General features: G+C 39.7%; 1 protein-coding gene across 1 annotated transcript in view; it reads left to right on the forward strand.

The window, feature by feature from the left end:
- Positions 1 to 5,079: 5,079 nt before the first annotated feature.
- scn5lab (sodium channel, voltage gated, type V-like, alpha b) overlaps positions 5,080 to 14,318 on the forward strand; it is a 173,653-nt gene continuing 164,414 nt past the window's right edge. The window contains exon 1 of the mRNA XM_066682864.1: positions 5,080 to 5,205. The gene's annotated coding sequence lies outside the window, so the exon portion shown is untranslated. The remainder of the gene's footprint in view (positions 5,206 to 14,318) is intronic.

Consider the following 14,318-nt stretch of genomic DNA (forward strand, 5'->3'; position numbering starts at 1 on the left):
AGGCTGGAGTGGGAGATGCAGAGATTTACTTTGGAAGAGATCGTGAGCACTTCAATGAGACAACATAACTGAAACTTTTCAACATTGCCAGTTCCTTCTCTGCAGTATTGCTAATTCAGTGGCATTGGAGCTCCCTTCTTCCATGAAGGGGTCTTCCATGGCCTGAGAAAGAGGCCTATTAACAGCTGGGAGGAAGAACACACAGATGAAGGCCTTCACTGACCAGCCCACATATGCCCTAGGACCAGTTGCCCCCATAGGTACCAAGACTTATAGGTTTTTGTCCAGTACATCGATGGGTATCTTTCTTCTCTGTAATCATCCACAGAAAATACCACATGATTCCTTTAGTGAAGACACAGAAGATGACTGTGAAAGAGAAAACAGCAGATCACCCAGTGTCATGTTACTAAAATCAAAATTACATTATGCTAACAGATCATGTAGCCGTTCACAAGAAACAAAATATGCAGAATATCAGATTGATTCATCAATGTCATTGTTAGTGTCATCTATTGGCAAACATCTATTAAATGTGCACTGCCAGTAAGTCCTGCTGAAGTAAATGCTAGGCCTATTAAAGAGACTTGCACTCTAATACATACATACATGTAACCGCTTATCCAGTTCAGGGTCGCCGTGGTTCCTGAGCCTGCCCAGAATAGCTGGGCGCAAGGCAGGAACACACCCTGGAGGAGGCGCCAGTCTTTCACAGGCGACACACACACTCACATCTACGGACACTTCTGAGTCACCAATCCACCTACCAACATGTGTTTTTTGGACCGTGGGAGGAAGCACCCAGAGCACCCAGAGGAAACCCATGTGGACACAGGGAGAACACACCAAACTCCTCACAGACAGTCACCCGGAGTGAGACGTGAACCCACAACCTCCAGGTCCCTAAAGCTGTGTGACTGCGACACTAACCTGCTGCACCATCGTGCTTCCTCCTCAATACATTTTGTTGGAAATGAATCACTTCAGTTTTCTCAGTAACACTTAATACGCAATGAAGCCCTGTTCTGAAAATATGGTAGTTTTACACCTTAAAGCTTTTACAGTCTGCTTCAGGCCAAAACATAATGAAAAAGAACTTTCTGAATAATATAATTAGGACGGTCTGAAGTACTGCAGGGGTTCTTGTTTTTGTGTTGGTTTTGTGTTGCTTTCATCTTATTACAAGCACAAAGAATACTGGGAACCTAGTTTCTATATAATATCATTTCTTAAAATGAAACATATCATGCTTCACAAAACAATGCAGTAATGCCAATTGTGCAGATGTAGAAAGATTCTACCAGTGTTGTTTAAAACTGCTATGGAAGCAGTGACACGATGCTCTCACCACTTCGTGTTTAAAGTTAGAGTGGAACTCTTTTTCCTGGAAAATGAACGTAAATTGAGACCAGAGACTCTTCTTGGCCGTTACGGCTTTCTGCAGATCAAACCGAACCAATAGATGTCACAGCCATTTCTCTGAGGTATTCTCTCCATCTTCAGTATCACAGTTATTAGGCGTTTGTACGTCGACTGTGTCAGACAAAATCTTGTATCTCAGAAATGGAAATCTTACAGAAAAAGGAAAAAAGGTACAGGAAATTTACACAAAAAGATGAGATTTAATGTGAATTCATTTTGAACATGAAATGATATGAACTGATATGACAGTAAAAAAATATATAAGAAGAGACCTCTCTGATATATAACTCCCTCAGTTGGTTTCCTGTGGAATTCCACTTTAAGCTCCCAAGATGATCAAGATATCACAATGCTCTTAAACAACACATAGAGCCTGAATAGGGGAAAAAATGCATACAAGCTGATACTTCTTTGATTTGATTAATGAATGCAAATGAGAATAAAGAATCTGGCCTATTTGTCTTTGAACTGAAACCTACTTTGGTAACCCTCTTCTTCTGCTGCTCTTCTGAATCTCTTTCTGTTTTTGTGGGTGAACCCATGTTGGAATAAATAAGCCAGTGGTGCTCAGTCATTCTTTATCTGTAACCCTTATCCAGTTCTGGGTTGTGGTGGGTCCAGAGCCTACCTGGAATCATTGGGCACAATGTGTGTTACCAACGTGTGTTTTTGGACTGTGGGAGGAAACCGGAGCACCCGGAGGAAACCCACACAAACACGGGGAGAACACACCAACTCCTCACAGACAGTCACCCGGAGCGGGAATCAAACCCACAACCTCCAGGCCCCTGGAACTGTGTGACTGCGACACTACCTGCTACGCAACCGTGCCACCCGGTGCTCAGTCATGCTTTTGAAAATAGGTCAGATGACCCCTTAATATAACCCTATTAGAAAAAAGATGTCTGTTTCTATAAAGTGTTTTATAAAGTGAGCTGGAGGAATTTGGTCAGTACAAAATCCTTCAGAGCAGAATATCTCCAGGAGTCTAAAAGCTCATTCTATTGCAACTCCCAGCACATCTGAACTAGATAGAAGAGGGCTGTAAAATGCTGAGGTCTGCTTAGTGCTGAAATTGAACAAAAATGTACATTGAGTGCACTGAGAAATTCTGTTTAGTTCAGTAATGTTTTTACAGCAGTGTTGCTGATATTATTCAAAACTGAGTTTCACAGTGTAACATTATCCATCACTCATTTCTCATTATTGCAGTTTACAAGCCACTGAATAAAAGTACTAAAATTGAGTATTCAGGACTAGAATTTGTCCTGAAGGAGCTTATAAAATGCGTTAAAAAACATGTTAAAAAATGAAGTTCAACGTGAAGCAAGCCAACCAAAGTTATAACAATAGGAAAAGTTACTAACTTTACAATCGATGGAGACAATGTAGAAGTTGTGGACAACTTTTGCATTCTTGGATCAATTATTATAACAAAGCATTCAGGATTCACAAAATCCTCGGGATTGCACTTGGCACAACAAGGATGGAGGAGGTAGAAAGTATCTTCAAATATTTTTATGTCTCTCTACAAACACACAATAGAATGTTCCAGGCTGTGGTCTTTTAAATGCCGCACAAAAAAGCAGGACAAGAAAACATTATTATGCTTTTGAAATGTGTTTTGATGTGGACTTTAAAGCGTATCTTGGATGGCCAAGACAACAAGGAAATGGATTCATGACCAAATCAAGCACTTGAAGTCCAGATAACCCAGATAACAATGTCATATTTTGGAGAAGAACCAAGTCATTGGAAAAGACAATAATGCTTGGAAAAGCTGAAGGAGGACGGCAAGCAAGATGAATTGATTTACTCAGAGGTATAATGAGCAAGCCATTTAGGAACTAAGCTTACTAAATAAAATATCCTTTTGTAAAGCACACTGTAGATATCTGCATTTCTTATAACAATTTCAATGTTACTTCTTCTTACAATTGTTTTAAACTGAAAGGAAAATAGACTAAAACGAATACTACAATATAATTTACAGATTGGAATTATGTCTGAGAAAATGGCACATATTTTGTACTGACTGCCTATCAACCAGTGCTGTGTCTCTACTTCATCCTGTATTTAATGTCTCCAGTGTTTTTGTACTGGTTTTACTGCATGAACCACTCATATCCTTATATCATGTACACGTCGTTTCTAGTTTGTGCTAATGGCTATTCACAGGAGAAGCAACTCGAACGCATATTTTAAGCCCATGTATAAAAATGAACTTGACCTGACCTGAATAGATTATTTTTGGAGTAGTTATAGAAGACCTCTCTCTTTAACATACTTGCCCTAACCCTAACATACTGGGACGGGGATAATAAGGCCGTTTTAGTGCCAGCAGCTCGCTGGTCGACAGAGGGAGGTGCAGGTTCATGTTTCACGCACATCTCTCTCAGTCTACAGCACGTCTGTACCAGAATGCTTTCAGAGGACCTGTAGTCAGATGTCTTAGTCAAAATAGTCTTAAAAGTCCTAATACCACAGTATATTTATACAGGAATATATTACATATCATTTCATAAAGTAAGCTGAACGAACAAATGACTTTGACGTGCTAGTAAACGCACATATATCAGGTGATGTATGTAAATAAATCTGTTTCTCAGAATTCTGCAGAAACATATTAAACTTTATCTTAAGGTTTATATATATATATATATATATATATATATATATATATATATATATATATATATATATATATATATATATATATATATATATATATATATATATATATATATATTTATTTATTTATTTATTCAAAATGAACGGTTCCTCAAATTAAATTAGATGGAAATCGTGAAAACGCGCCTTACACAATACTACAGTGTACATTTGTACATGTAATATTTATAGAGCTCTTTGAATTTATAGAGCAAATAACTACAAAATGTTTAGAGACGGTAATTTTCTGAAGAAACTTTTAAAATGTAGAAAGCAGTTGAGCTAGCGTCTGAGCTAAAAAAAAATGACAGTTGAACACAAACGGCTAAAGGCGTTTCCACGGCAGCGCTGTTTTTTTCCTCTCCACCCGTTATCAAGAGAGCCCGCAATCCTGCGCTGTGATTGGCTGGTAACTCGCCCACATCTGCTTAAAGACGTTTGGAGAATGAACTCTTGTCCAATCGCAGAACAAAATGGGCGGGACATGCCTTAAAACAGGTGTGAAAGAACAACGCGAATGGTTTTGCTTGCATTTTGGAGAAGGTTGGCAGGGGGACTGGCAAACGTTCAATACGCTCAGAAGCGCTTACAACAGACATACACTCTTTTTGCGGCTTTTTTTTGGACTACATTAACAGCTCTAGACTAAAGGACGAGAGCGTCAAACATTTTCGGCGAAGACCACCGGCCCCAGCTCGGGTTTGAGAGCACAATATTAACTTAGCTGATGTGCCGGAGTCTTTGCAATGTGGGATTTACAAACACAGGAGCAATGGGACAACTGAAGAGAAGGTAGCCTTGGCTGAGGTCCACAACGTACCGTGTGTTTATAGGGGATTTTAGCTTTGTCTTTTCCTCTTTATTTTATTTTACTTACTTTTTTTTTTAAATTATCCACAACTGGGTGTGGATAATTGGATGAAACTGAGCTTTAAACTGGGTACACAAACTTAGCGCCTGGTTTATTTGGACGGAATGAATTTTCACAGAGGAGTCCACTTGCCCTCAGGCGGCTACTGTGGCTTTTTTCTGGCGCTCAGTGGAAATGTCTGAGGTCACTGAAACACGAGGCTAGCTTTGGATGCAAAGCTCTGAATAACAGAAGTTTCACACGTAAGTAACCTTCAATAATACCAGTCACCTCTATCTCTTTCTCTGACTTAGCTACTCAAATCTGGAACTTTCTCTGTGGTGTTTCACATGTATACACACGCAAACTATTCACCTGAAGACGTTAAAACCGTATGGGACTTCTTTCTAGCGTTAAATGGAACTTTTTTAATTTAAATGTTGGAAATATATAAACTCAATTTTCAATTAGCCCCCGAACTCTGAGCCTACTCATGAATTTCCCACTTTAACCTTCCTCTGAAGGGAATATAAACTAAAGCTGAAAGGAAGATGTAAGAGAACTTCCCCAGAGAGGTTTCAGACAAGTGACCACAGGCCCGTTTCAGCAGTAAACTGAAAAAGTTGGTGAGATTCCCTTTTGAGTGGAAGTGGTCTTCCATTTTAAGGTGGAACGGAAAACGTGAACAGGGCTTCAGCCTGGTCCTGTTTCTAATCCGAGTAACGGGGTGTCCGAGGTCAGTCCGGGGGGTGGGGGGGGGGTTGTTAGGGCGTTATTCGAAGCGGACTTGTTTCGGTGGGTAGCTTGTTTTCTTTCACTAGCTGCTTCATCCCATGTGTGTGTGTGTGTGTGTGTGTGTGTGTGTGCTGAAGGATCAAAGAAACCGGGGTGAAGTCAGAAGGATACGATGTTCTGCTGCTAACGACTTAATAAGATGTGGAATGAGACATTTAGATGAGACATTAAGGAGACGTTTCTATTATAAGATATATACATATTTAAACATCGTGTCCCCACACTATATTATGTGGTTAGCACGCCATAATTAATTTCAAGTTAATGTGAGCTACAAGGATCCTTAGAAACGAGCAGCTCCTCTCGTCGCTGGTGCGTGTGTGTTTGAGTGTGTGTGTGTGAGGGGGGGGGGGTGGGGGGGTGGGGGGGTGCACACACGCCGTGACCCCCTCTCAGAAGTAACACTGGCGTTTTGCATTACTTTTATTCCCGCGTGCTCGTGCTCGCGCCAGCCTCACTCCTAACGGTCCGAGCGGCTTTAGGCGCGTGCCGTTTTTTTATGGCCACGGCGTCGCTGGAGCGAGTTTGAGTTTTAGCGCTTCACCAACAAACCAACACGAACCAACAGGTGCGTGAAGGGGAGTGATAGAAGAGAAAGAGAGAAAAACCTAGGACATAAAAGGGAAGAGAAAGAGGAACGAGTGAGAAGAGGAGGAGGGAAAAGCAGGGCACGAAAGAGAAGAGACTATAAAGAGAGAGGAGAGCAAAAACAACGGGGATTAAAGAGAGTTGACAAAGAGGCAAGGAAGGGAATGAGAGGAGAAGAGAGGAGAGAGAGAAGACAGGATATGAAAGTGCTCCTGTCCAAGGTCCTGAAAGCCAAGACATTGCAAGGAGTTCAGGACATAAGACATTAGATCATTTTAGGCTACGTTTTTAGAAATGTTTAATGAATATTTATTAAACTGAGTGTGAAAATCAGATATAAACAACACAATGAACCAAACAACGGCATTCAATTAATAACACCATTCACTGATGTCATTTTCAACCTGATGATAAAATACATAGAACCCTTCACAGCAACACTAGGCATATTCCAATCAGCAGGGACACACACACACATACTTTGTTGTCTATATCACAAGTTTATTTCCACTCCTCCTCATCATCATCATCATCTTCCTCCTCTTCCTCTTCTGCTTCACTGTCTTCTTCTTCACAGCACTAGAAAAGACTGTTAATTTGATTAGAGTATGTACACCCTCAAGTTGGTAAAACATGTTAAAATAACTTTTTCTGGTCAACATCAGAGAAGAATTTTGTAAATAATAATAATAATATTAATAATTATCATCATAAAAAGGGTCACGGGAGTCTTATATGTGAGGTAGTATTGCCTTCCAATGACTAAGCTGTATTTCACAGTGTAGTTGTTCATGCTGCATTTCAAGCTTCTTGCTGTAGGTCATACATAACCCCAGCCTAACACACACACACACACACACACACACACACACACACACACACACACACACACACAGTGATTCACACCCTTCTCAATTAGAATGAAGTCTCCTGCAGGGAATACTGTAAAGGCTGTAAAGTTCAGATGATACGCTGTATATCTCGTCCCTGTCAGCTCTCAGACAGAGTCTGATTATGTGAGAGCGTGCACTGTAAGCTGTGAACAGTCTTCACTCTTTCACTGCTTTTGTTTTATAAAGTCTTACTAGCAGTTTATCCAACTATTTTAGGCAATAGTGTCATGAATCTGAAAGATGGATTGATTTAGATTTCTTTATGTTTTCTTCTCCTAACTCCTGCTCAGACCCCAAATGCAAAGCTTGGAGTGTATTGCTGTCATTCAGTGCTGGTGTATACGATATGGCTGAACTAATTAGAAGACTGCTTTTATTATAATATGCTTCGTTATAAAGTTATTTGTATTGGTTAAATGACTAAAGTACTGCAAAGGAGCCTATTTTTATAAATTGGAAGCTTGTTTCGGAGGCTGCTGGGACTGTGCTGTGTATGCGCCGCTCTGACAGTGAGAGGTCACCTTGGGATCATTATTTGTTTCGTCACTCATAATTTATTTGTGACAACTGCCCTTATGTCACTGCCCCAATGATCTTCTCCGGAGGCAATTTTAGGCCATTTTTTTCTTGTGGAGGAGATCTTCTATATACTCCCCCTTTTAATAAAATCTGTTCATTTCCCAAACAAGCCACAGTAAGAGAAACACTAAGCCTGTCTGAGTGTAAATTATGCCCGAGGTTCATGACGTTCCTCCATTCTTATGCTCAGCAGAGCTCTGCCGCTAAGAGCCATTGCCCACACTTCTCTTTCCCTGTGCCAGATTTCAGATACAACACTGGGGAGAACAGAACATGGAGCAGATGTGCCTGAAACTATATGTTTACGCGGCTTTTAATACACAGGGAGCTCCCTGCTTGTGGGAATCACACACAAATCTGCTGCTGAGAGCCTGAGAAGATACACACACTGTCTGTCAGGGTGGTGTGAAGAGTAGATTCAGGGAGGCGGACACACTCGCTACAACACAAACTTTAATAATGAAATAACAAAACAAACGAACTAGAAGAGAAACACGAGATAACATTAACGAGCAGGAAACAAAACTACAAGACTGGGGCGTGAAACAGGCAGGAGACCGAACGAGGCAAGAGAGACAAGAAACGAGAAACGAGAAACATGAAACCTAATACACAAAGAAACAAACCAAGCAACGCGAACAAACAAACTCAAACCAACAAAATGACCGATACCAGGAAGTGAGGGAAGAGGGCTTAAATACATGAACTAACTAGACACACCTGACACGGATAACGAGAGACAATGACAAAGAGGCGGAACGAAGGCGGAGCTAGGAATGAACATAAACAAAGCCATGTGCAGGGATAGGAAAACAACAAAGAGAGAGCCCAATAGAAAGGGGAAAACAAACCAGAAAGTGTCAAGATGTGACACTGTCAGTGGATGTTGCTTAAATGACACTGAAGGTCAATGTTGAAAAAAGTAGCAAAGGAATATTTAGTTGTTCTGTATTTGTACAGATTATAAACAAAAGCAGTAAGAGCTGGGAAGGTTATTTTATTTAGGAACAGTGTAACAGATAATGTCATAATGCATTTTTGAATATATTGTGGGTATTAAAATAGTCGTAAAATAGTCTAATTTATTAAATTGTTTGTTTTCAAATTTGGAGATGTGTTACATTCCAGTCCCAAACCTTGCTGTGGGATATAGGGGTTCGATATATGCGAGCTAGCTCTAACGTAAGCTAACGTTTGGGGATATATAACAGTAGCCTTTAATCACAGCAGTTCTCACTGCCGTCAGAAAAAGTGAAACAGTGTATGAACTGTAGTCAATGAATTTTATGCCATTTACATTAACTTTTTTTAAATGTGGAACAACAGAGACCACACCCCTCAGAAGACGTTGGCATCATAATATATATTTTGTTCATTGGTGTTACATTTTTCCATATTTCTTAGTCGTATGAACTACTGTTCTTCTGCTCTGTTGGCACTGTATTCAGTTTTTTGGCCTATTCTTTGTTGTGCAGTTTACTTGGTTGCTAATCAGCGTTGTACACAAAGTGATTTCCCAGCAGTAAAAGCACTTGTCAGGCTCCCGCAGTCATTGTATTGACCAGTGGCCCCAAGGGCAGGCAAAAAATGATCTCTTGAAAGGGGCAGTTTACAGTCCTTCAAGGAGAACCTTGCTCCTTTACCCCAGCCTGGGTGCATGACATTTGTCTGTGGATGCGCTGAAAATGACAAATGATGGGTGACCTTCATGTCTCTCTGCTTAACCTGGGAAAACCTACAGAGTCCAGGGATTTGTAAACACTCCAAGTTTAGTTAGTGAGCTGTTTTGGTCAGCGCAAACCCAAGCTAAGAGGCAGCATTAGCGAATGGCCATCCACTAATCTGGACTTTGAGTGGAGCCCCAGGGGAGTGTGGAGACTAGTCTCAGGCCCTCCTTTATCTTGCCTTATTGATCAGGCTTTTCCAGTGCTTTATTGCTGAAGCTCTTTTTTTTTCCTCGATGGCTGATGCACAAAGCAGATGAACAACATCCCTAGTGGGAATTGGTTAAATAACAGCATGGTAAGAACTTGATGTTTTGTACTTTTTCCTCCGGTAATTGGTACAACAACATAATATGTAAGTAACAGCACTTCAAAGTGGATTGCTACATGTTAGCGGTCTCGGGATTGGGCTTGTGCTGCTCTGCTGTGGCAATTGGCTGCACTCCTTTAAATCATAGAACCAAAATACGGGTCCTAGAGTAATGCCAGCCCTGATCCGGCAAGCTCTGCTTCAGCACGTGGTATACAAATAATCTGCTCATTAACTGCCCCTCACTGAGTCCAGGTGGGTGTGTTAAATCACGGCTGCGAAGCAATAGGCATTGAGCACCAAGGTTGGGAAACCCTGCAATAGATGAATCACTCTGGCGCCCCAGACACAGAAAAGTTGCAAATATTATTTTTTTTTTGTGCAAAAAATGACACAGAAGCCACAACAAAATCGAATAGAAATTTTTCTATGTTTAATTTGTCAAACATTTACATTTATTACAGTTTTGAGTTGTGTAAGACTAGTTTTCACTTTTAGAAACCAGCAGTGAATTTTCTTCACCTGCAAAGTTGCTTTTTTTTCTGGTCCACTCAATTCAAATAATCCCAAACACATTCAATGAAGTTGAGGCCTGGGTCTGTGAAACATCAGCTTGTTCTCTTTTGTCTTCTCTCAGTGGAAATATGGGACGGAGCTGATTTTTCACGTGATTTTCAAAAATAAAAGCTTTAAAGGGGACCTATTATACCCTTTTTTCCACAAGTCATCTGGAGTTTTATTGAAACATCTGCGACATACTTCATATGTCAAAATACCACAAGGATCTAACACCACGGCAGCATTTTCACCCTGTCTGAACAGCCTTGTTGAGAATGACCAGTTCCTGTGCTTGTTCTTTTAAATGGAAACAAGACATAGCTGAGTCCAGCGCAAGAGTCCAGGAGTGAGGAACAAGGAATAGAATATGTGGCAGAATAAAATGAGAAGGATTCATTTTGGCTGATGTTTTCAACAATAGACAGTTTTAATGTTTAATTTCAGTGCGTGAGTTGGTGGGTTTCTGATCCCCAAATTAATATGCTCAGCGAGGTCTAGCATGCTTGTTGTGCCCCATCAGTTTGTAGCCTAAAACTTTATTATTTTTATTTTCCTCTGTATTCAGTATAACTTATTTAATGGCAGTGTCTGTTTTTCACAGTACCGTATATGAAAATGTCGCAGCATAATTATACATGACTCACTGTGTTAAGTAGTCTCTTGCAGTACATTTGATGTATATTATTTAAACAGGCAACTGACTTTTAGAAATTTAACAATCAGTTTAAAGACCAAGCAATGGTACTTTTACTAAGAGGAATATTGCAGTTTGGACAAATGGAAAGTACTGCTAGTTTGTTTCATGACACATTGAAAGCTCCAGGTTAAAAAATAGGCTCCCTGCATGTTTCACTGTAAAGACATCATTATCAGGTTCAGCCATAAATACTGTATAGGATTGTGTATCCCTGTTGTACGCCATTTTATAGCAAGCATACTTAAGTAAGACATTTTAACAAGACAGCTATTTAGACATCAGCAATCCTCTTAATCACATGGATTTACTTTGATTCTTCTGATGAAACAGACTAGACTCCCATGCTATGAATTAATGGTCTCTCCTAGATCCACAAGGAGGCTTCAGTTGATTGTTATCTAAATAGAGTAGTGGAATCATCAGGTCAGAGAGGTAAAGTGGACAGCTCCGGGTGTTCCCAGCATACTGGGCATGTTTATCTCTGCCAAAGCTATTCTCGGTGGTGCTCAGAAACTGTCCCTGAAAGTTAGAATGTGTGATTATTCCTCAGAGTCTCGCATCCAGCGTTTTTACATGGAGAAAAGCAAAGATAAAGGTACATCAGGAAGGAGAACGGCTTTTCAGCTATGAGCTTGTCACTCACACGTATGAGGTCAAACTTTAGGAGGAAGGCTTTATTTTGGAGTATCAAGTCTTTCTGTTTGAAGTGAGAAACATGAGCTCTTTTACTTATTGTGTGTGCCCACTCATGGATGCCTCAGCTCTGCAGCTCAGCTCCAGACGTATGATGGACGCTGGATAGACTGTGTGGGCATTTGATAATGTCTTGCACAGATTTAATATGCTGGACTACATTCATATCAATATATGACATGTAAATTGCTATTTCTGCGAGATTCGGTGGTGCACTCCCATGCCCTCTTGAGCATTTATAACAGTGCATTATAACAGGTTGTCAGCTCATTTTCTGGACTCTGATTATCAGCTGTAGTTCGGGGGTGTATTGTTTTGATCAGCTATGTTGTTGAGTCTGATGAGAACTGTCTTATAGCAGTTTTAAGGCTCAATCTGTAATATATTTATGGTACTCAATCATAAATGTCCAGGGTGTGTGATTAAAGTTTAAGGAAACAGACTAAGTTGAAGCACTTGCATCCATGAGAGCAGTGCTGAAGCAGTATATTCTCTCTGAGAAGTGCCCAGTTGGAAGCGGAGCGCTGTTTTTGTTTCAGCACGAGATCCCGACCTCTATCTAATCATTATTATTTAGGTTGTCTGGTATTTTTTGTATTGCTGTGATCCTCTTGACGTTATATATTTTTGCTCTTTTGTAAGTTCTGTGGGTTCTTGAAAAGCACTATAAAAATAAATTGTATAATAATAATAATAATAATAATAATAATAATAATGATAATAATAATTTGAATAATCATAATCGATAATAATAATCAATATAGTCCAAAACCACCATGTTGCCAGTATAAATAACAGCTGATGCAAACATAGCGTCCTTCAGACCGAACCAACAGAGATAATATTAGATTTTAACGAACCTAAAATGCCTCAGAAAAACAGAAAAGCAAGTATATATAGATGTACAGATGCCTATATATAGATTAAAGGTGTAAACACCAATGTTTGTTTGTTGTATATGAAAAGGTGAGGAACAGTGACGATTTAAATGTGTAAGGACTGTGTTTTCTGTGTTTCATTTCAAGAAGGTGAGTAACAACATGATTTTAAAATATTCGAGTAATAAGCTAGCAAATGACGGCAATAAGACTCATAAATGGACCCATTAAAATGTAACTAAATGTTTGAATTAGGGCTGGGCAGTATAACGATAATAATGTGTACCACACTATTTAAAAATGTGTGTATCTCGAAAGGAAGGCGGTATTTATGACGTGTGGGGTGTCAAAATTTCTTTGCTTATTTTAAAGCTTTTCTGTTCCCCCTGCACCGGTCGCTAAAATTTGCTCTGTTAGAAACAGGCTTTTTATCGTCAACACAACAAAATGTTGGTGTGCACTGTCAGGCTGTGCTGAGCTAAACTGCAAAGCACCAACACTCAGAAAACCCTTCATTCAACTTTGTGCTCACAGATATAAGGCTCAGTGCAGCTCGACCTTAAAACAACATTTACAGTGGAAGGGAAAATCAGTAAGTAAACACAACCGTGCCTTGTCCAAATATTTCAGATTTAGACAGTAAAATGCAGAGAAAATGACAAACGCTTGTTCACTTTTTTTGCCTTTCGCTAGCTTCAGACAGATGTTTTACTGAAATAATAAACACTTTTCTGTGTAAATAGGTTGATTATGGCACATTCTTTTTAGCTACGGTCCAAAGATTTTAAACTTGTTTTGTGCTCGTTAGCGTAGGTTCAGTTTTCCTCAAACTGCCAGGTTGGTGGAGCTTTGCATCTGAGGAGGAGGAGGCAGTCTCCTCTCTCCACTGTTAAACATATATAGTTGAATAACGATCTTAGGTTTTATATCTGATGATTTTCTGTAAATTCTAAAGTAAAACTGTGTAATAAAATGGTGACCTGCTAACTTGTCCTCTTCATAATTACCCGTATAAGTGATTAAAATATAAAATTTAGAGAATTGCCACAGACAGTGAGACAAAATATATGCAAGTTCCACAACCTAGAAAGCACCATATCACACTAAATATATTGTAAGCTCTATTAAGTGGGCCTTCACTTTCATGGTATTAGATACTGTGTTGTTATTGGAGAGCGCTGTGAATTACACACACATGAATTGATTCTGGCATCCATCATAGGCTTTGCTGGCTAACACTCAAAGGGAATCATGGCCATCACACTTGTAGCAGGGTTGCAATCCAACAGCACGTTATAATGCTGATTTCCATATTTCCAAAATTACTTCTTAAAGTTGCCAAGCTCTGACTTTGTATAAAGATACTCTGAAAAACAGGGCTCACCTACAATGTCAGCGACAACAAAACAATCCTGATTTTATAAAGTGCTTCTTACAAAAACATGTTTTATTTGTTTTGTTCCTGAAATTGCGTCATTTTAAAAAACTATTGTTTTTCCCTAAGTTTTTGCTGATTTTTCAGTCATCACCAGTCCTTCCCATCAGTGACTCTCCCCCCTATAACACAGAGTGCTGCCAGCCTTGGAAAGAGTGGAAATATTTCCTCCAAGACATGTGAAGCCAATCCACAGCTTCTTTTTAAACTGTCGTAAATTCAGTGC

Source organism: Hoplias malabaricus, chromosome 10 (assembly GCF_029633855.1).
Source record: "Hoplias malabaricus isolate fHopMal1 chromosome 10, fHopMal1.hap1, whole genome shotgun sequence".
In the NCBI taxonomy this organism is placed as follows: Eukaryota; Metazoa; Chordata; class Actinopteri; order Characiformes; family Erythrinidae; genus Hoplias; species Hoplias malabaricus.